General features: G+C 40.4%; 1 protein-coding gene across 1 annotated transcript in view; it reads right to left on the bottom strand.

The window, feature by feature from the left end:
• The window catches only part of CRACDL (CRACD like), a 62424-nt gene extending 40750 nt beyond the window's left edge, over nucleotides 1-21674 (bottom strand). The window contains exon 1 of the mRNA XM_075265184.1: nucleotides 21478-21674. The gene's annotated coding sequence lies outside the window, so the exon portion shown is untranslated. The remainder of the gene's footprint in view (nucleotides 1-21477) is intronic.
• Nucleotides 21675-24690: the final 3016 nt, after the last annotated feature.

The following is a 24690-nucleotide window of genomic DNA, read 5'->3' as shown; positions in this document are numbered from 1 at the left end:
TTCAAACAATAAGAGCCACCATGCAGCTCACCAGAACCACCACTATGCAATGGACGGACCTTCTGTGATGCTCCTATTACTTGAATAGGAGCGGTGCTGCATGTCCACTAGGAGGCTGCTAGAACAGCTGATCTGTGCGATCTGTGGATAAGTCATCAACCTAAAAACTCAATTTGGAAGTGGAAAACCAATTTAAGGATGATTTGATATAAGGAAAACCTACACAATATTATATGTATGTATACGTAATGGCTGATCAATGTATAGAATTTAGAAAGTAAAGCTATGTCCACATTTGTTTTGTAGTCTTGGTTGGTCCTAAAAAGTCCTAAATGCAAAGGATTTTTTATCCGCCACTTTCAATTTAAGAACAACGGACACCCAACAGACCCCATTATAGCTAATGGGATCCGTCGGCCTCCGTATGTGGCAGTTGCTTCAGTGGTCTGTCTGCCTCTTGTTCTGATCATCCAATGGACAAGAACAGTGAACTAACACTAATGTGAACTTAGCGACTCATGTAGAATACTACTTTGAGTATAGGTATGTCTGTAGGCATCAAGAAAACGTTGGTGATTCAGGATCTGGTGAGGTCAGAATCTCTGATCAGTAAACTATGTGAGAGAGCTTCTATCGTGTAAACTGAATTTAGCACTACTAGAAAAGTTATTGAGAATGTTAGCATATATTACCTGAGATGTTATAAAAATATTCAGGTCAGCCGAGGCAAAGTAAAGCTAGATTGAAGTTAACAAAACTGCAGGGTAATGTCAGTGGGATTTGAGCTCCGGAGTCTGTGAAGCAGAACGGAATGTCTGGCTGTATTGTTTTCCATGTCACACTGGAGGCTACAACAGGGAGCAAACAACAACTGTAGCCTTCACTCCTCATGTCTGCAGAGTTCTTAAAGGGGTTGTGAGCCCTTACATAAAAAAAAAAAAAAAACTTGTATAAAACTTATATGTATAAGCGCCGCAACTTTGCAATATATTTTCAACTTCAGTTTGGAGATTATAGGACTAAGGATTGTGATTTGTCCACAGTGGATGATTTGTACATTGTGTCAATGGAGCATCTACATGGATCCAATGTAAGTAAACATCTGCTATTCAAAAAGACAGGCCAACAAACAAAATGCAAAGGAATCAGTACTACATAGAAAAAATATAGGTCCTGTGGAAACTGGATGCCAGAAATATAGGTCCTATGGTAAACTAGGGGCTGAAAGAAAAACACTTGGTCTGTGACCGGGAAACGTGCAAAATTCACTCCAAAAAACCTCTCCCACGGCTAGCTGTGACTGGATGCCGCAGCAGTGCACATTGAGTTTTAAGGTGTCCAGTCGCGGCATACCGCTAGGGATTAGGCCCAAATGAATGGGCCTAGTCGGAAGAGAGTTTTGAACCACGGATTCCGCAGCTCAATCAGCTGTGGAATCCGCGTCAAGAAAGGGCATGTTGCTTCTTCTTTCCACAAGCGGAAACAAACCGCTTGCGGAAAAAGGAACCCATTTAATTCAATGGGAGACGGTTTTTTGAGCCGGATTCTGAGGCGGGTTCCATGTCAAAATCCGGACCAAAAAAAACCATGCGTTAAAGGGATTCTATGGTATTTTTTCCTTGAGTCATTATATTCTATGAAAGGCCGTCTCCTTAATGGCAATAGTTGTCTAATCACTGTGTTTTTCCTTATCTTGCTTTCACGTTCTTCAATAAATCACATGATCCAGTGTGATTTCTTTTTTTTGAGCATGGGTTGCTGTATAAACAGAGTGTCACTTTTTACAGCTACAATGTGGCATCAGGTTCAGTCCAGTCCCCTATTCTTCTGCCCTATTGCTTCTTTGAAAATATCCCCCTCCTTCTCCACTGCCTCTCATATAATTTGTTCCCTGTAAAGCATATTATACTGTGTGGGGCTCCTTCAATATCCATATTACATGCCATCTGTTTTATGAGATCCCAGGTGATGGACCCCCAACTGATCTTTTACATCACTTTCCCCTGGATCATATTAGCGTATGTATTCTGTCCAATTAGAGTCCGCATGGAGACCCCCTGGACGAAATACAATTGCAATTACAAGCACTGTGCTGTAAAAGCACACGGACCCCATAGACTATAATGGGGTCCGTGTGCCTGCCACGCACTGCCCGCACAAATGATTCGTTCGGGCAGCGCGTGGCAAGCACAGGGACTCCATAATAGTCTAAGGAGGTGAATATCTCGGGGTCTTTTTGTGGCAATTTGGGCTACAGTTTCTGCCAAAGCCAGGAGAGGATTCAATGGGAATGAGAAATATAAAGTAAGGACCTAATTAAAACCTGCAACAAAAAGTCTGTGTGTGACACTAGCAAAATTAGGTCTTAGGAAACAATAATTTCTCACAATAGCTGTACTTCAAGAATACAGGTTGCTGCTCAGTGGCCGTGACGTGTTAACAGGATAGAAGAAGTATTATGACACAGCGGGCAGCAAGATCCACACCCATTATGTAACTAAAACTCAAACAACAGAAAACAGTGTGTTATAAAGCCTCAGCACCTGCGTGCTATAAATCTGTAAACTGCCATTACCAATCCTTTATTGAATCAAGTCAAGGGAGGAGAAATATAAGGAATTACTTTGTGGCTAAGGCCTCACATAGTGGCCCCTAGCAAAAAAAAGCAATGAAAGAAAAAGTGCAACGGCAACTTATCGCGGTTTTTCCCGCAGCGCTTCTCACAGAAAGTTCGCAGAGGTTTCCTCTGTGGAGTTTCAGCTTCAATTATACCTATAGGGGATACTATTTGCTACACAGTGACAGTAAAAGTGCTGCAAACTTCAGCATTTATGCCACGTGGGGCCCCAGTCTAAGTGAGATGTTACACTAAGTAACTTGCCAGCTTATGCTACAAGAAGTAGATTGTCTATAGACTCGGGAGTGACTCTCCAAGCTACTTAAGACCGGGACTCCACAAAAATGTAGTGTTTTGGCCGCAGCAGAAAAAAATGCTGTGTTTTACAGTACCTGCTAAGTGGATGGAATTCTAGCTAATCCCATCCACAAAGAAGACAATCTGCAATGGAAATGCTTTCATTTTTGAAAATTGCAGCATGTCAATTATACCTGCGAAAACAGTTTTTTGCATTTTCCACATAAGTATAATAGTGACAGAAAGTCCACAAAGGAAAACTCTGTGGACTTTCTGAGAAAAATGATGCGAAAAAAACTGCAATACATTTCCACCACGGTCATTTCCACAGTATTTTTTGCTGCAGCTCACTACGTGGGGCCTTAGCCTAAAAGAGGTTATTGTGTGATTTTACTGTTTTGTTTTAAACTATTAGATATTTTTTATCCCCTCTAGGGGTCTTTAACTTATAATCTTATGATATCCTATGTAGTGCAATGCATTATACCACCTGGGGGCCTTCATTAGACCCATAGCTGTCAAGAAAAGGAATCATACCCCTGCAATTTCATTCACCCGGTGCCAATGTCTCCATGAGGAAGCCCCCTCCCTCTAAAACCACTTGGATGCAGGGGTCAATCTTGAAAGGGACTGAGGTACAACTCTACCATGTGACCGAGGAACATGATGTCATCAGCACAGCTGTTTTCTTAGGGTCCCGAATGTCAGACATCCACCAATCAGATATTAACAACCTATCCTGAGGAGAACATTTATCATCATTGTTACAAGAATGAAAGTGACATTCCCATCTGAGATATTTATGGCATATCCTCACGAACCTGTGGGACTCAAATCTTTATTGAGAACAGGAGTCATCAGGCTCAGACTGGCCCACAAGTGATGGATGGGCTCTATTGAATTTGGGCGGCCAAATTATCGCCACCTGGAACTGCAGAGGAAATAAACGTTCCACTAACTGAAGCCAAAACCCACTATTAACTTACAGGGCAGATGGGAAACAGGAGAATAATCATTCAGGTAAAGGGTCAAAGCCAGAAGAAATGTTCAGAGGCAGTATCAGGAGACAAAACCAATATTCAATAGAAAACAAAGGGTCTAATCCAAATGGACACCTCAATGGCACAATTAGCAGGCAAACAAATAACCATAAAACAAGTCGAGGGTCAGAAAAGCAATCCAATACGCATGATCAGGTTCATAGCCAAACTAGAGAACAAAATTAGAAGGTAACATGGGTCATGAGGGAGGGGTTTTATATATGTCTTCTCAGCTACTAATTGGAAAAGCCCAGCAAACTTGGGAATCTGCAGAATCTTCCCAGATTGACACGGTAACCTTAAAGATATAGCAGCTCAACTGAGAATCCTTCCACTGCATGGGTACATATCCTTGGCTCACAAAGCTTTTACTTATTTTTTATTTTATTTTTTGTACAAAAAAAATAAGACAATATTGTAGTAATCAACATATATAAAATACACCTTTCCAAAAAATAAATAAATTATACTTTATAGAAACACAACTAGAAAGAAGAAAAACAACCTACCAAAAAAAACACCTTATCAAATATGAACATCATTTCTTCAATGGAGGCAAAGAATGGATCCAAGGATACCAAACTTTCTTCAAAAAATTACCATAACAGGAAAAGCTCACTAGTTCATAATGAATAGTATTTACATTTACCCTCTCCAAGAGTAACAGGGGAGACTGTTCTGGACAAGGTCTGGCAACAATAATTGAAGAATTCAAAAAAAGGTTTTGTAACAACACACCTACATGGACACCTGGATACAGCCTATATTTCCCAGCAAGTACAAATGTAGTTTTAAATTGATCTTTAATCTATCCTCTATACATTCAATGATTGGAACCCAAAAACTTTTAACTATTTCACACATATACAAATGGCAAGAATCTATTTGAGGTAGATCAAATTTGACACACTTATCTTATATAGTCCCCTTAACCCCCTCCCATCATCTGGCACACTATTACGCGGTATTGGGTATTTAAATATGGCAGATGCCGTATCCGCCTCAAAACCCTGACCAAAAAGACGGCTCCAATTGAAATCCATTCTCCAGTATGGTCAAAGAATGAGGATTCTGAATAGGGTCCCCCTTTAGTAAATAAGCCTTATATAATAGAATATAAAGGGTTTTTTAAACTGGATAACACATTCAATAAAAAGACAGTATTCTGCACCTCTGTATAGGTCAGTATACTCATCTGAAAGTCACTGCATTCATCAGTAAGGCTTCTGATTGGGTGATGTAATATGCATGCATTGACCTTACAGGATACCAGTTGCCACAAATTGACAACAGATTAAATTTCCAAAGGATAATATGACCTAGCGTAATTTGCTTACATGAGACTAAACACACTACCAGAGACAATTAGTAATGACAAGCCGAAGAAACACACAGTAAGCACCCAGCTAAGCTTCAACATGCATAGAAAGTATTATGAAGTACAAATCCATTATGAAGACTGACAGAACGCTGAACTCAAAACTCAAAGACTCTGTTTTTTTATTTGCTGTTGAACTTACAGCGATCAGACACTAAGTTGTTGTTCACACAACTATGAATGATGTGATGGCTGTGAATAATATGGCTGTGTGACTGCCATTTTAAAATCAGAGTGAATAAGTGTATTCACATGTCCATTTTTTTATGTACAGAAAAAACAATCCTGTTCTGCACTATTCCATCCCACTGAACATGTAGTAAACGCTCAGCACAGTAATAGTATGTCGCTATAATGCCACATGCACATCAGCTATGCCTGCGGCAATAGCTCCAGCACTTGGTTGTGTTAAACAGCCGAGTCCAGGGACCAGAAGCCATAGTCGGAAGATATTCTGACTTTGATGGATTAATCCCCTGGATGCTGTGACCAATAGCAATCACAGCATCCAGAAGGCTCTGGGGAAGATCACCCTCCCCTCCTTCCCGCCACCCCTATGATTGCGGGTTCCGAAGGGTTGCCATGGTGGCCTGGAGGCTGAGCAACTGTCTCCTGACTACCTATGCATAGTTCCAATAGGGATCCTATGTGTGGATGTACTTCAATATGATGTATTGTTGTACATTGCACTGGGGATCAGAGGTCCCAGGTTTAAGTCCCCTTGTGTAAAAAAAAAAAAAAGTGTAAAATATAGAATAAAAGATAAAAAAAAAGTTTAAAAAAAATCTTTACATTTAAAAAAACAAAACATAATGTAAACAAAAACTAAACAAGCATGTTAGGTATCCCCATGTGCATATAAGCCAACATTATCCAAATATAGCATTATGTATTCCATACAGTGAACAGCATAAAAAAAACAATATGTATATATTGTTAGGGTCTGGGGTTGCTAGGTGGGGTGGCATAGACACACAAGTCCAGTTTCTTTAGTCCAAAACAAAAGCAGAGTTTATTCTCACTCAAAAAAGTAGTGCAGCAACAAAAGGAAACAATACAAAAATAAATCCCTGCCCGGCTAAGCTCTAACTAAACTTAGAATAGGTTACCTCACCTAGGATAACAGAAATCCAAAAGCCAGTAGAATCATTCAGGACACAGCTCCACAAATATGAACTCTTTCTTTGGCTCTCCAGCCAAGCTCTGCCCAAAGTCTGCTGCTGGAACTGACTTCTTAAGCCTCCTTGACAAGGAGACTCTTAACAGCTGAGTCGCTGCTGGAACATCCCCAAAGTGTGGACTGGAGGGGGGTGGAATGACAGGTCCCACTACCAACCTACGTGCCATTCCTAAAAATCCAGCCCAGTAGCTGGAAATAACCCTCAGCAGACAATAGTTATCTGCTGAGAAACATTCTTTCTGGAGTTTTCTCATCTCATCCACCTTAGTAGTCTGAGTGAGATGTACACCTTGTACACATTGTCTTACAATACATACGCAATGCGCAAAATAACATATTTTGGTCACCTAATTTCCCCAAAAAAAATAGCAATAAAAAGTGATCAAAAAGTCATACATACCAAACATTGGTACCAATAAAAAATACAACTTGTCCTGCAAATAAAGAGCCCTTATAGATCTCCTTCAGGAAAACAGTAAAAAAAAAAAAAGGTATAGATGTCATAATGCGGTGACCCAATTTTATTTGTAAAACATAATAAAACCAATATAAAAATTTTAACAAATTTGTATCAAACTCGTCAAATACAAGTTAGGTAAGAGATTGGGGCAAAGTTCACATGATAGCAGTCTCTATCTCCTAGCATAAAGGATAGGTAATGAATAAACAATACAAGTTAATCCGTTGTATGTGATATAAAGATAGAAGATGAAACATAAGTAAAATGAAGAACAAGAAGAAAATAAACAAGACATTGGAGAATGAAAAATGAAGGAATTACGAAATCAAGACACCACTATTTTCAATGGTAAGAGTCACACCCTATGGGGGAATGCAAGATCAGGATTTCATAACTCAGGGGTTATAAACTTAGGCAATAAGACAGGCCAAGAGCAAGTGACCTATTAATCTACCACATTTTATTGACATAGTGTTTGTGTATCCGTTATGGCAGCATTGATCTTTTTAATTTGTCGACACATCTAATGGCCTATGACATGCAAAGAGTCGGTGTCCTCCATTTAGATGCTACATGAATTCTATAAATTCATAAATAATAACTTGCCATAAAGTCCATTTTAATTCAACATACTATATATAAAACAAAGTAAACTACTATCTGCTGCCCTGTAGAGACATGGTCTCTCAAAATTAGTAGCCTGAAGTCAAATTGGGAATTAGGCCTTCTATATGCCCAAATATAGTGAAAAACTTCACTCTCTAACCCTGCAAGGGATGAGGATGTTACCAGGGTTAGCAAGGTGCCAAAGTAGTAAAGAATTCTCGGTAAAGTAACCATTTTGACTATATTAACCCTACAAACCCAGGAAAGAGTAGGCTAGTTCCAGGTTGCTAGATCCTTTATTGACTTTGGAATTAGGGTGGTATAATTCCATTGCAAATAACTATCATGAAAGTTGCAGTGGTTGATTTCCAAACAAGGGATATATACTCACTTTTTAACAGCATAACTTGGACATCAATCCATTGTACGACCATAAAAAATGCGTCTTTATGTATCCATAAAAACAGACAAAAATAGAATGTCAGTTTTTTGACAGCCATGTAAAACGGTCCATCAAAAAACAAACAAAAAAAAACAGACATATGAATAGACCCATTCACTCTTATTGCTTATACCTGTAAAACACCCATCAAATTGTATCTGAATAAGGCCTCAGTTGTATAACTGTTCCAGCCACACTGACTCCCTGTAACACTATATATCTCATCTGCTAAATTTACAGTATTAATTTATATGGACTGTATAGTGGGTGAACACAGCACAGATGTCAAGCAGTCATCTTGGCTTACTGCAGGGAAAACTTTAGCTACAAAGAATTTACAGTTATGGGAAATCATTAGTAATCCCACATCTAATATTGTATTATTCATGATTTATATAGGTAGGAATAACCATGCAGGTTTGGCTACAATGGAACAAACACAAACAATTTTTTATATACGTTGCCCTTCTCTCTGGATTATCTATTGATATCTACAGGACTGAGCAAGAAACAGTAAATCCCTAAATAACAAGTAAACCCAGGCACAACCCCAATTCCATGAACGTTCGTGCACTACGTATCCTCTCTTCTTGTTATAACAGTCTTTAAACATCTGGGAAGTGAAGACATAAATTACTGGAGGTTTGGGGGAGGAATGTTGCCCCATAGAGTGAAGCTATGAGTAAGGGACCAAGGTTTATCTCCCGAAACGCGTAAGCTAATCTGTTTTTTGTTACATGTCTGGATCCTTGTTCATGTATGTTTTTTAACCAATCATGAATAAAAGTTAAATTTAAATTTTTGTGGCATACTGGAGTATATTTTTCTGCTCAATATGCTTATGCTAACCCAGTGAAGCAGTCTGGGGTTTTCTCCATGCAGCCTTTATTGCTGTTCATGCAGTTCACATTCACTTGGTTTGCTTCTCTGTGGTTGAGCTTCACTACCATTTTTTTCTTTTTATATGCTCTTGTGATGGATGCAGTATGTGGTTTAGCCTTGCCTTGTTGCCTTTTTAGTAAAGGTCCACTGACCAGGTGAAGTACCAAGCTGAACATATCCAGCATCATCCGTATTTTATGCTGTATGAGAACATTAAGTAGCATTATACTGTATGTGGGAGGGGGGACTAATGCCACAATAGTTACCCCTCATAGTATAATGCTCCTTAGTTCTCCCAACACAGTATATTTCTCTATTACTGCCTCTGTTCCAGTAAATTCTTCATTACTGTCCCTCCCTCACACACAGTATGTCTGCTGTCCTCTAAACATGATACCTTACAATAGCAACAATGGGGATTGGCAATTGTCCTTGCCTTCTGCATAGGTGCTGTTCAGGCAAAATATACAGTTACTGATCCCTGCTACTAGTATAATCTATAGGACTTAAAGGACAGCAGTATGAAGATGAATTTTTCTCCCAACCATTATCAAAATTAAAGGGCCGTACAACCAGTGGCTGCGATCCGGATTCAGGCCGCAGTACACCTGTTGAGTATCCCTGCTCTTATTACTGCTCAGTATTCACAGTGTCTTCAAGATGTGTAAGTTGCCTATGACATATCATCAGAGATACAGGCTTCTGAATTGTACGGTGATAAAAAGCCAGATGGTCTCTGGTCCACAGAACATGGCGTGATTCATATAATCAAAAAACAGTTTTGCCTCAGGCTACATTCACATTGGAGACAATGTCACGGGGTCCAAAGAAATTCAGTAGAATATGTCCTGTACATAGGACTTTTTATTTAGTTGGTCTTAGTTTAAAAACAATGGACACCCAATGGACCCCATAATAGTCAATCGGGTTTGTTGGTCTCCGTATGTTACCGTTGTCCATGTGTCCCCTGATAGACCCAAATAACAGGAAGTTTACGCTATGGTGAACCAAGCGTCAGTCCATTTTAAAAGGATTCTATCATTAAAATGCAATTCTGACTAACACGTAGAAATAGCCTTAAGAAAGGCTATTCTTCTCCTACCTGTAGAGGTCTTCTCCACGCCGCCGTTCGGTAGAAATCTGGGTTTTCTTCGGTATGCAAATGATTCCCATTCCTCCGAGAGAACTCATTTGCATACCAAAGAAAACCCGGATTTCTACTGAACGGCGGCAAGGAGAAGACATCTAAAGGTAGGAGAAGAATAGCCTTTCTTAAGGCTATTCCTACGTGTTAGTCAGAATTGCATTTTAATGATAGAATCCTTTTAAAATGGACTGACTTTCTTAAGGCTATTTCTACGTGTTAGTCAGAAATAATTGCATTTTAATGATAGAATCCCTTTAAATGAGCTTCGGCCCAAAGAAGATGGCGTGATTTCTGGATTGAGTTGATATAGCTTCTTCTTTATGTCCTAATTTTTTGAGCGGTATTGCTGCCATCAATTTCTAAATTAATACATTTTTTCAAATGAAATAGAAAAATGTCTATCAGCTTCTTGTATGTTCTATATTTTATTTTATAATGTGATTATATGAGATCTTCAAATCATTGCATTCTTCTTTTCACTTTACACATTTTTATATTTGGTTTATACATCTAGAACTTGAGAAAAACTTTCACCATCATGGAACATTTCTGTGGATAACAGTTATGACTAATGCTTACACTGCTGGTAGACAAGACGTTACGTGTATGTTAATAGACAATGGCTTATCGAAAGGCAAAGGTCTGCCTTTGACTGGTCAACACCTTTATTTGTTGACCACACGGTAGTACTACAGCAACTAAACTGCAACAAAATATCATATGTTTAAAGATGTCATATAAACATCTAAATTCTGTCTTAGATGAAGAAAAACGTGTAATATAAGTGTGGACAGACTTACCTGTACTTTCTAGACAGAATGCTGCGAATATCTCTATAAGTACAAGTAACATAACTCTCTTTGGCTACTGCTATATTTTCTGATTTTTAACATATGGACACGCAAATATTATTTGACTTAGTTTTCTACTGTAGGGTCCCTGTACTTTCCAGGCAAACCTTATCCCACTTTATTTTTACCCATGAAAGAATGATGGAGCAAACAATGGTTTCATATGATACAGACACAATGTAGATTAATGAATATTTAATATTAGATTCTGAAGTGTTTCCATGATGGTTAACAATATCCTCACAATCATGTCTGAAGTCACTTCATGTCAGAATAGTCAATAGACATCAAGGATGTTTCAGCTAGAAAATGACTGGACAGCTATGGAAATGTTTAATCCCTATAAGATTTTATGGCTGTAGGAGACATCCTTGGTAAGCAAGGTCTCTTGTTCGCCAATTCCTCATACTATACAATGTGTTGGTATGCAGATTCTGTGACCTCAAACTCTCAAAGTTTCTGTAGGTTACATAAGTTTTCAATTTGGAATTCTATTGTTACATGTATGTGTATAGAAAGCAGATAAATCCAAACATTTACTATACATATGTATTTCCTATATCTATTGTGGGGAAGTTAGCTCGGTAGTAGCAGTGGTTCGTACCCAAACAATCAAGACAGGGACACAAAATGTGCAGCAAATTGGTTTATTTAAAAAAAAAAAAAAAAAAAAAAAACAGTAAAATAAATACACCTTGACTTCAGACACAAAATTAACAAAACAAACTACAGCCTTAACTTCAGGCAAAAACAAAATAAAAACCTGCTTGTCTGAGCCACTAGCTAACAGAACTGATAACCTAACTATACATGTGGCTTACTTCCAGCCATATGAACACAACAGTGGCAATATTGTCTCACCAGACTCAGGGTTAGAGGACAGAACCATACACCTCCTTTCACCTCATGGAACTCCCATGAACTGCAGGCTCTGCAGCCTTCTATGGGCCAGTAATGAGCCCAGGATCTACGCCTGGGTTGAGGCCTACACCAGATCCACCTTGGACTGCACATATGTCAGAAATCTAGGGCTGATATACCTGGACTCCAGCACTCTGCCTGTCACCTTCTCACACTATATACACTCAAAAAACACAACATACCCAGATAGAGATGTCAGATTGCTGCAAAACTGCATGCAGTTATGTCTCCTGGTACATAAATGATATAGATGTGGAATGAACAGACACTGAGTTTTCCCACAAAAGGCCATAAAAGTGCATCGCCTAAAGTCCAATAAAAAGGCTTTCGAAGGTTACTTTGGAGTAGCATACATCTTGACGATGGATTGTTGGCTGCTAGTCATGCCTCCCCCACACAAGAGTTTTTGCCCAGTTGACAGACTTTAACAGGGGTTGCATCATTAAACTGAGAGAATCAAGGCCCAGGCAGACCACCAGGAAAGAGGATCCTTTGATCTGCTGACAAACACAAGAATCTCCAAATTTCCTTGTCCAACTTCCAGGCAAAGGTGGCAACTTCATTATACACCCCAGTCTCTGTCTGGACCATTTTAAAGCATTTAGCAGATTTAAATTTGGTGTCATGGTGTCCAATATCTGTCCTGCTTCTTACAGACAGCCACCATCACCTTCATTTGCATACGTTTTGTGAACAAGAAACCTGGACTGTTACGGACTGTAAGTATATCTTCTTTAGTGATGAATCTAGCTTCTATATGGGATCTGGCAATGGCTGGATTTGAATATGGAGAGACCTTGTGGTGTGTGCTTTAATCTTTCGGGTCCATTCGCACGGAGTAAACGCATGCTCATTTTGGCAAAATACATGTGCAAAAATTACACGTGTAAAAATAAGACTCCCATTGACTTCAATGACATTTTTTTACACGTATAAAAAAACATGTCAAAATACACGTCAAAAAACACGTCAAAATACATGTGTAAAATGTCATTGAAGGCAATGGGAGTCTTATTTTTACATGTGTTTTTTTAACATGTGTATTTTGCCAAAATGAGCGCTCGTTTACTCTGTGTGAATGGACCCTTACTGGGGAGGCATTGCGTGTGGCAGTTGGCCACCCCTTGTATGGACACTCAAAGCTCAGGGATAACCCCAATACATCCTGCAAACACATATGTTGCCTCTTAAGGCAGGGCTTCCTCTCAGTAGGATAATGCTCACCCACACAAAGCAAGGGTTAATTTGGAATGTCTAAAAAATTCCTTTCAATTGTACAAATTTCTATAATAACCTTATCCTTTCACTCTAATATTACATATTACTTACATATGTCATCATTACATTCACATATGTAAAGTTGCATTTAATTCCAACAATTTGTTTGTTTTTTTATGGTTCAATGAGTATGTACCGTATATACTCGAGTATAAGCCGAATTTTTAAGGGGGGGGGGTCTATGACCAGCTGCAATAGTAATGTATAGAATCTCCCATAAAATAGTGGGGAAAAAAAGAAGCTTAAAAAAATATAATAAAAAAGTAAAATAAATAAAAGTTCTAAATCCCTCCTTTCCCTAGAATACATATAAAAGTAGAAAATGACTGTGAAACACATACACATTAGGTATCCCTGTGTCTGAAAGTGCACGGTCTACTGAATATAGGATCTGCAGTGCTCCTCTTCCGTCAGGAAGGGGTTAATAGGAGCACTGCAGATACCCTATATTCAGCCAGACTGAATTCCACGTGGGGGAAAAAAAACCCCAGTCCTCAAGCTCGGGGAAGGGGCAGACAGACAACTAAAACACCCCCTCCCCTTCCCTAGCACCCAGCAACTACTGCACCCAAAAACCATTTAAATTTTTGAAATTTTCCAGTAGCTGCTACATTTCCCCCATAGGCTTATACTCGAGTCAATAAGTTTTCCCAGTTTTTTGTGGTAAAATTAGGATGGGTCGGCTTATACTCGAGTATATACGGTATGTACAAAGCGTATGTATTGATCTGACATTGACATATTTAAACAAAAACATATACTGGAGTATAAGCCCCACTTGGCTTATACTTGAGTCAAGCAAAAGAAATTTTTTTTTTTTTGGGAGGGGGGTGTCTATGACCAGCCACAATAGTAATGTATAGAATATAATAAGATAATAAAATAAATAAAAGTTCTAAATCACTCCTTTCCCTGGAATACATATAAAAGTAGAAAATGACTGTGAAACACATACACATTAGGTATCCCTGTGTCTGAAAGTGCCCGATCTACTGAATATAGGGTACCTGCAGTGCTCCTGTTCTGTCGGGAAGGGGTTAATAGGAGCACTGCAGATACCCTATATGCAGCAAGGATGAATTCCAAGTGGGGGAAAAAAAAACAGTCCTCAAGCTCAGGGAAGGGGCAGACAGACAACCAAAACACCCCCTCCCCTTTACCAGCACCCAGCAACTACTGCACCCAAAAATTCCGACCATTTTAATTTTTGAAATTTTCCAGTAGCTGCTGCATTTCCCCCCCTCGGCTTATACTCAAGTCAATAAGTTTTCCCAGTTTTTTGTGGTAAAATTAGGGGCCTTGGCTTATATTCGGGTCGGCTTATACTTGAGTATATACGGTACCTGTAAGTATATAGTACAATACCCATAGGCTTCTTTTGTTACACAGATTTGGGTTTTTAATGTAAGCCCAAAACATGGCATGACTAAATGTTTTGATCCATACTTTTTAACATGGCTTATTGAATAGATTGTTGGATCTATAGGTGCTGAGACATTTTCTTGTGGCCTGTGGGCATGCGCAGTCTGCTCTGCCCAAGGCCTAGACATCTGAAACCTGCGCTGGAAGAAGAGGATGAAGAGGATGCTGCTGACGAAAATTGAGGCGGCGCTGGAGAGAGTTCTCTCTCAGCATTGGGGACGCCCCCAGTGCTGTTTGAGCGCTGGGCTTTCCCCCAGTGCTGCGAGAGAACTCATTTGCATACCGACAAAAAAAAACGGGATCCCTACAGAATGGCAGTTCGGAGAAGACAACGAAAGGTAGGAGAAGAATAGCCTTTCTTAAGGCTATTCCGACGTGTTACTCAGAAAAAAAAGTGTTTGAAAGATAGGATCCCTTTAAACTATTCTAGTGCTTTCCCTTGCGCAAACCCAGACCTAACAATTGACTATATGTCTGGTTACACATGGCTAAGGGCGGGTTCACATCTGTGCCCGGTCTCCACTTTGCAGGTTTCCGTCTTCTGCCCGAGAAACTGGACAGGAGACAAAAACCGGCAGTCAGTTTTCAAACCTCCATGAGCGTTTTGTGCCTGTCGGCAGCAAAACCACTTTTTTTTAACCGGATACAAAGTCGGACATGCAGGACTTTTTGTTCGGTTAAAAAAAAAAAAGATTAGTTGTGGAGAGGCAGAAGACGCTCACGGGCGGACACTGACTGCCAGGTTTCTGTCTCCTGTCCAGTTTCTCGGGCAGGAGACGGAAACCCACAAAGCGGAAACCGGGTGCAGGTGTGAACCCGCCCTTATTTGTTACAAAATCACATCTGGTTTTTTTTTTAAATAGTTCTTGTTTTTGACTATTATAATAAGAGGAGGTTAATGTAAAGTGAGACGGGGATAAGTGGCTGCCAGGCATATCTGGTGTCATACAGTCTTCATGCTAGTGACCGGGTGCTTTGTCAGGGTGCCCATTCTTTTCTATACATATGATCATGTATTATCAATTAATGAGAATGAATGGGTTTGTGGACTACACAGAAAACATGTAGATATCATCCGTGTGCCCTCCTTGCCGTTTTCCCACTGAACTATTCATGCACACTTTTGTGTGCATGTATCCTTATTATGGAAAATCAGGATAGAATAGTTATAATTCAATATATCAGACCATTGCTTCCCCAATGTAAATTGTTGGGTCCAAACTGTGGTCTTCATAGACATCAGATTGTAGCGCATTAAGTCAAAATCAAAGGCATCTACCAACAAATATAAAATATCCGTATCTATGTCCGACTTAGCAAATGGTACTAGTACAAGATGCACTTGAGCAAGCAGATTGTGCTATTAAAGTTTATGCAAGAGAATGTATCCATCACAGTATGTGTAGAAATTTCTACATCAAAGCATACTAATGTAGCCAAATAAATAGAGAATAGTATTGACCGGTTTATTGTCATACTAATGAGCAAAACAATCTAGCTGCATTGTCCTGCAGGGTCAAAACCCAGGAATCTTGAGGAATGCCAGGGAACAGCAGGTCATTACGTTTCTGGACTCTGAAACAGACTCAAGTTCAATCTAAGTTTATTATCAGTTATAAATATTTCTGAGAGCTTACTGTATTGAGCTGAAATAGTTTAGCAACCATTCCTTATAAACAATTAGCAAATGAATAACCCACCTCTACAAGAATGCAGCCTGCTGCTGGAGGAAACGGCTGGTTAGCCAAAAATTCATCTGTGGCGCTGGGATCACACAGGCCTTTTGTGGAAGTGTTTCATTGAGCCAAAGATAGAAATGGATTAAAAAAGAACAAAATATAGAAAGGAAAGACTGAAACTCCTGCTCTTTATATTCATTCCTGGCTTTGGCTCTACAATATGCAGCAAAAAAAATATGGATAATTAGAATCATAGCCCATAAGGCTTCCTTCCCACAGATTTTTTCTGTGGTTGACCAGTGAATTTTTGATCAAGACATGCTGCTTTACATTCTCTCTAAAGAATACTCAGCATTGGACCCAGGACACATGTGGCAAATTGGCAGAATGTAAACCTGGCAGCGCATGGGCATATCCGCTGCAATTACCATGGGTAAATCCGCTGCTGGGTGATACCTACAGCAGACCTGCTATGTGTGACCTTAGCCTCAGAGAGAGATATTGCCATTGTATAAGTCGCTAGAATATGCCATCACATTGTTGGTGGATGTCTCAGAGGTCTGAATGTGAGAATGATGGGGTCACAGTCCTAGTGTAGTGTTTTTACATTTTCCTTGCACATTAGCACTCATGGTCACCCAGCGCATTTCATTTGAATGTTGTTGCGCTGCAGTTACATGCATGGCAGGGGGTCGGGGGGCTGGCGGGCGGGAAAATGTCATAAGTGCATGATCATGATAACTTTTTTTTATCAAGTTTAACAAGAACTGCCTCTAAAATTAGCTCAATTTTCAGCATTTTATTTTAAGTAGTCTTGAAATTGTGTTTGTTTTTTTTGCCGCATGGCACAGTTTTTTCACACTGCTGTGATTCTGCGTCAAGATAGAGCAGAATGATTGTTTTTTCAGCTAGCTGGGGAAAAAAAACTGTGTGAGGCATAGGCCCCATGTTACAGAAACGCAGTGTTTTTTGTTGCAGCTGCATGTTTTTGAGTCCTTATGTTTAAAATATACATTTATCCTGGACAACCCCTTTTAGGCTACAGACACATGGGCAGGTCCTCTGTGGGGTGTCCACAGCAGACATCTTGCAGCAGACCCAGCAATAGCAAAAAGAAAAAAAGCTGAAATTGGTACGTTTTCAATGTGGCTTCCTGGCTGGCTAGTCTGGCTCTTAACTTCTGCAAACTTTACAACCAGTAGGATTCTGTAGTTAAAGAGGATCTTTCACCTTCTGGGGCACATGTGGTGTAATACACTGCGAGAAAGCGGTGAAGATCTATCGGTGCCGGTACTATAACGCTTCACTGTCAGAAGGGTCTATTGCGCTGTACTGTGAGAGGGAGGGGGCGTTGCTTACCGCCCAGTGATGATGCTATGGACGAGTACTATTAGGAGGGGGGTGGGGTGTTCCTCACCACTCTCACATTACAGCACAATAGACACTACTGTTAGGAAGGGCATTCCTGGCTGACTGTCAGAAACCCCCTTCTAACAGTGAAGAGCTATGGTACCGGCACCAATAGCTCTTCACCGGGACACAGAATAGTGCACTGAATTCAGCGCACTGTCAGCTTTCTAGCGGTATATAATACAGCATATGCCACAGGAGGTGAAAGGTCCTCTTTAAGAAGTAACTTAATGTGATTTAAGAGTAACCTAAAAATGCTAAATCTAAAACCATTTCCATATTAATAAGACTGAATAGTAAATCTCCATGGTGATAAAGTATACTGTATGGCATGTCAAACTCAGGGTACCCCGAGGGCCACATGAGTAACAAGAGGTTGTTGCGAGGGCCGCACACAGCAGCTAATGTCACACACGTATTTTAACAGCAGTCATGAAAACAAGATATGAAGTAGTAATATGTAACAGCAACATATATTTGCAGTGCGCAACAGCAACTAATATATTTAACAAAAATACAGCAATTAAAAACTAAACATTTATTTGCTATCATTTTTTTCAATCTTTTTTAGTGTTTTGTCCTGAGGCTTGACACCTCTTTGTGCTAACAATTGTTGGTATATCAGGCTGAAATGACAACGCAGTGCCTACTTTGATCAAAGATGATAAGTGGTGATCAGTCAGCCTTGTTCTCTGAGAAGATTGTGTTAGTTTCATAAAAGAAAATTATCTGTTTACATATACACCCTTCATCTGCCCCCAGTTTCATGCCCCCCCTCCATCTCTACCCCCAGATTCATATCCCCCCATCTCTGCCCCCAGATTCATGTACCCTCCATCTCTGCCCGCAGATTCATGTCCCCTCCATCTCTGCCCCCAGATTCATGTCCCTCCATCTCTGCCCCCAGATTCATGTCCCTCCATCTCTGCCCCCAGATTCATGTCCTCTCCATCTCTGCCCCCAGTGTCATGCTGTCCCCTCCTTCATCTGCCCCCAGATTCATGTCCCCTCCATCTCTGCCCCAGATTCATGCCCCCCTCCATCTCTGCCCCCAGATTCATGTCCCCTCCATCTCTGCCCCAGATTCATGTCCTCTCCATCTCTGCTCCCAGTGTCATGCCGTCCCCTCCTTCATCTGCCCCCAGATTCATGCCCCCTCCATCTCTGCCCCCAGATTCATGTCCCTCCATCTCTGCCCCCAGATTCATGTCCTCTCCATCTCTGCCCCCAGCCTCATGCCGTCCCCTCCTTCATCTGTCCCCAGTTTCATGTTCCACCTTTATGTGTACACACATTAAATTAACTTCTCCGACGACTCCGAGTCCTCGCTCCCCCGCCGCACTCTCTCTCGCGCTAACAGTTGTAGACGCGATGTGACGTCATCACGTCACATCACGTCTACACAGCGAATAGCAGCGTGAGTTTTGTACATCTGTGGCCTGCACAAAAGTCTCAAACTTTATCTCTAAAATTTAGAGACAAAGTTTGAGACTTTTGTGCGGGCCGCAGATATGCCTGTAAAGGGCCGCATGCGGCCCGCAGGCCGCATGTTTGACATGCCTGCTGTATAGCATGAAGGTTGAATACTACCCCAGGTAATCCTCCAAGGAGTATACCTGATTTACAGGTGCCAGGAGTAACTACTGTAGTCATCATTAACATTCCCAGAAACTAACAGCATTGTGTAACCTTAGCTTACTTGGAAATGCAAGGCCTGCTTCAAGTTCTGAAGATTTACAAACAATGACCAAAGTCGCCAGTGAAACCCAGACACTATAGAGACAAATGTCAAAGGTATATTGTTTCCTGCTTGGCTAAGGTCCCGTATCCCATAATACATTATCTTTGTAGCTGAAATAGCTTAACCTTAAATCAATAATGATAATAAACCTGTCTGCAGGAAGAAAAACATCTGAAGTAAGTAGAGTGACATATAGTTATGGTGGAGCTGTGCTCATCTACTGCAGAGGAATGGTGAAAGATAATGATAATAGTAATATACTATCTATTATAAATTGCAGGTGCCTTCATTCAATCTCTCTTAGGTTATTTGTGCAGAAAAAGTTGTTTTTTTTTGTTCTTGTTCAGAAAAATTGGCCAAGAAAATTGTAATAGAGCACACTATAGTACAGCTAGGTCTTAATGTCATAGGATCCATACAATATATAATACCAGGAAGTGACGCAAAACTATTGTTATACTATAATCTTCATTAATGGGTGTGATGAAAAGGTTTCATTTACAATGGCAAAAATACACCTTGAAATTGAACAGCGAGCCTGTGAGGCTTAAAGAGAAAAATCTGTTTCACAGATTTTTCATCAGTTTTCTGGCCATGTACTCCTATTGTTCCAAAAAATGGGTATGTCGTGGACATTACAATAAGGGTGCATTCACACTGAGTAAACGCTAGCTTATTTTGTAAAGTAAAATTACACTTGTAAATTTTGCTATCCCATTGACTTCAATGACATTTTACAGGCGTATTTTTACAGGCGTATTTTTACAGGCGTATTTTTTACAGGCGTATTTTTACACTTGTAAAAAAATATCATTGAAGTCAATGGGATAGCAAAATTTACAAGTGTAATTTTACTCTACAAAATAAGCTAGCGTTTACTCAGTGTGAATGCACCCTAAGGGTAAGTTCACACTACGTAACGCCGGGCGTGTATGAGAGCCGTACACGCCGGCGTTACAGCAGGGCTGCCGAGCACTTCCCATTCACTTCAATGGGAGCGCTCGTAAACGCCGCTGTTACGAGCGCTCCCATTGAAGTGAATGGAAAGTGTTCGGCAGTCTGCCGTAATGCCGGCGTGTACGGCTCTCATACACGCCCGGCGTTACGTAGTCTGAATGCACCCTAAGTCTGCATTTCACTGCAAGTTGTGTGAATGGAGCTTAAGGGTGTTCTCATATTAGAGGCAATCTTTTTCACAATATGGCTCTGGAAAGGTTGACCCCCATGGCATATAACTGATTTTGCTGGGCTCAAACATAGACTGGAAGCCATTCAGGTGACTGTCAGTCCTTGTAATAGAGGCAGCTCTCGATTCTGGCTCATAGAGGTGGGTCATAAGCTGAGGACCCCCATTATGGACAAGAATTGTTTTTATGAGACAACTCTTTTCAGATACTTTTCCCAAAAAGCTTAAAACAAGAATTTGACAAACTTTTATTATCTGATCTGTACTGACTGCCAGTGCACTAGAGAGCTGGGCAAAATAAATGCTGACTTTGCAGAAAATGCTGAGTGTTAATGCAATCCGCATGGCAGTACCCATGCTAATATATCATTATTTATACTAGTCAAAAGACAGGGAGCAAATTAATACTTATTTACTAAGTAACAGAAGGTGACATAAATGGGATATGGCAGGGACTTGGTCCGTTCATTCACTATGCAGGTTCTCTTTGTATATTTCTAGCACAAACCACATATCTGGAAATGATTATCAAACATCTTGCTACATCTATAGATCTATTCTAGAACTCTATTAATCTGTATTACCATTGCAGTATGTGGACACCAAAATGTGCATTTCTAACACTACATATAATGACCAAATTGCTGGTAAATGTCCAAATTTGTATGTTCCAGCCAGGTAGCATCCATGCCAGGGTGTATATAACATAGCCCTAACATGCAGGTGAGTACTAGACCAGGGACACAGGGTGGCACCAGGGTGACTGAGTTACACAGGATGGCACCAGGTGGCTGAGCACACAACACAGGGGCACAAAGTCACAGCTGATAACACCTTAGGCTGGCACTAGTGTGAAATAGCAGCCATCTATCATAGGCACTTATATGCATAATATATAACCTCCGCAGCTAAAGCCATATAACACTAGAAATTCCCTTACCTTATCTACGACAGGTGACAGCCTTGGAGCACAGGCTGAGAAATACAGAGGGAGATACAATCCAGGTCCACACTGCAGACTAGTACATAGCTGGACGATCACACAGAGGATGACAAGTAATAGCGGAGTGGGCACCGTGCCCACAGGAGAAGTTCCCTGTCCGGCAGGGACTGTGTGTGTGCACCACAAGAGGATTGAGCAGAGCTCAGAGTCCGCCAGCAGGCGGGGTCAGCTTCTCCCTATGACACATACTGTAGTGACCCCCTGCTGGTAAAACATGGAAGTGCAAGCACTTGTTCGGTATCCCAGGAGGGGACGCAGGGTCAGGTTGTACTGTATATTCATTGTATGGGCGGGCTTCCCTCACAGGTGATATTGTGAGAACTGGCACTGGTGTCTATGACAACTAAGGCATATAATACAAGCTTTATGGTACTATAGCAGCACATAGCATAGCCCACAGGTTAGGCGTATCCAGATATATGAGAACTGGTTACTTATTGTTCCACATTCCTGACTTGTATCACTAACATTGGTGTAAGAAACACATAAAAGCCTTTCACTCCCAATTCCGTCATATTTGACATTTCGTGCTGTTGGGTACATGTTATATAATAGTATTTCCTCAGACTTCTAGGAGACATGTTTGTGCAACCTCCATAGGAATAAATACACAAATAAGGCCTCCCCGCCATTCATGTCCTGCCTGGATGCAAGGGGCAAGACAGAGGTCGTGGAACCTCCATTCTTAAAACAGCTGCAGCTCCTGGAGATGGCCCTTGAGAGATGGTTATGAATGGGTACAGTATTGAGTATATCATGTGCATTGCAGGGGTAATGAATTACATACGGACACTAGACCCCTTTACGGTCCTTCAGTGCACATCTAGCCCCATAGCCCATGTGTTGGAATGGGTTACCGAACAGAAAAGAACTAAACAGACAATGAATTGTAAATAGCTAATGAGTATTTTGCTCGTGTAGTACCATCAGTACCCTCTTAGTGCCCATTTCTTATTCATTGCCTGTTTAGTGCCCCGTTTAACCACACTTAACGGTATTCCTGACATTTATAATACAGTACACTCAGGACATGCCAAAAATGTCTAATAGTTTGGGGTAGTGGGTACCCCAACAGCCAGCTTGCCTGGTGACATGACCTCTATCAATAGAAAGGTGAGCATATATGCATATCTCTCCCTCCATTCACTTTTATAGAAAACCAGCCGAGCAAGAAAGCCATAAATGTTTAAGGCTAAGGTCCCACATAATGGGCCACAGCAAAAAAGCACAGCGGGAGAAAACACAGCAGCAATGCATTGCTTTTCACTTTCTGCTTCTATCATACTTATAGGGAAACTGACGGTGTTTGCGTAGGTATAATTGATATGCTGCAATTTCTAGGACTGAGATGGGTTTGGAAATCGCAGCGTCTCTGTTGCACATATTGTGCCACAATGTGTGGATGGGATTTGCTAGATTTCACTCTACAGGGACTGTAAAACACCCCATATTTTTACGCAGCGTTTACGCCATGTGGGGCTCCAGCCTAAGATGGGAATACCCCTATAAAGACCAATAACTGACAAGAGCCTTAAAACTTTGCAGTTGTGCAGCCTCTTCTATCTGCCCTCAGCCAATACTCTTCAATAACTCTTAATATAAGAGAAGGTTGTCCAAACAGCTCCCACACTTGCATCTTCATTCATGAATGCTGACACAGACTTATTTCAGAAAGTTTCTATAAATGCTCCAGAGACACAACTCAAGACTGTGTATGCTTTTTCTTCCTCACAATTGGTGACTCAATGTGGGATAGAGAAATTAGGTTATCTTTGTACCCACTGTACCTTATCCTTTACTATACTATCTAGTGGCCAGAGCTCTGTGTGACAGGTCCTAAACATGTGCCCTATCACCATCATCTGGATAAAGGATACATATGGTTGTAGCTGTGCATGGATGTGCAGCTCAGTCCCTTTCAAGCAAAAATTGTTAACAATTGACTGAGGTTGAGATATCGCAATTAATGGCTCCATTCACTCTTACCCAATGGTACCTCCAGGAGCAACTAAAGGGCTGATTATGCATTGACTTAACATAATAACATAATGACTGGGGCGACATAATGCTGATGCGACCAAAAGTTGATGATATATTGGGGCACTGTCTACACTTTAACATCTACTTCTATACGGGGATACTACAAACACTATATAGCTTTCTTCTTGACATGACATACTAGTAGGTGTGATTTATGATTTATTTTTACTGTTGTGTATTATTTGATATCTGAGTAATCCAGACAAGTGCATGTACACCATTTGTCTTCTAGAGAGGATCTGCATACCCAACATGTTGTATTAATGTATTAAATATGAAAATCATATTAATTAAAAAAACAAACAAACATGTATCTACAAATTGAACTCACATTTATGTAATATCTAACCTAGGTGTAAAGCCTAAGCAGAGATGTTGCAAAAAAACAAAAATAATAATAATAATTCTACCACAGGATTAAATATGTTTTATTAAGTAAAAAAATAATCTTAAAAAAACAATATTGCATAAAAACTGAGGTTGTTGTAACAGAAGTTGGAGCACAAGGCTAGATCAGTTTATCTGGCCTTCAAATAAATTATTTCTTATATATTACGTTGATCAATTTTTGTTGGTTAAAAACACAAAATAAATTCATTATTTTAAAACACATCAAAATATACAAATCACATAAAAAATATATATTCATTGTTAAAAAAAACAGATTAGAAACACCTTTGTAAACCTTTAAAATGATTATGTTTGTACTGTAGGAAAATGCATTTCGGGGGGAAAAATAGTATATAAAACAAGTAAAGAAGAAAAATGAATAAAACATTGGGGGCCTGAAAAACGTAAACTCTATCCACTTTAAAGAGGATCTTTCATGGTTTGGGGCACAGGCAGTTCTATATACTGCTGGAAAGCTGACAGTGCGCTGAATTCAGCGCACTGTCGGCTTTCCCGATGTGTGCCCCGGGTAAAGAACTATCGGTCCTGGTACCGTAGCGCTTTACAGTCAGAAGGGTGTTCCTTACAGTCAGTCAGGAACGTCCTTCTCCACAGCAGCGCCTATCGCCCTGTGCTGTGTGAGCGGGGAGGAATGCCCCCTCCCCTCCTGATAATACTCGTCTATGGACGAACACTGTGAGCAGAGGGAGGGAGCGTTCC

This window comes from Leptodactylus fuscus, chromosome 2 (genome assembly GCF_031893055.1).
Source record: "Leptodactylus fuscus isolate aLepFus1 chromosome 2, aLepFus1.hap2, whole genome shotgun sequence".
NCBI lineage: Eukaryota > Metazoa > Chordata > Amphibia > Anura > Leptodactylidae > Leptodactylus > Leptodactylus fuscus.
This window is presented reverse-complemented; position numbering and strand designations above follow the sequence as displayed.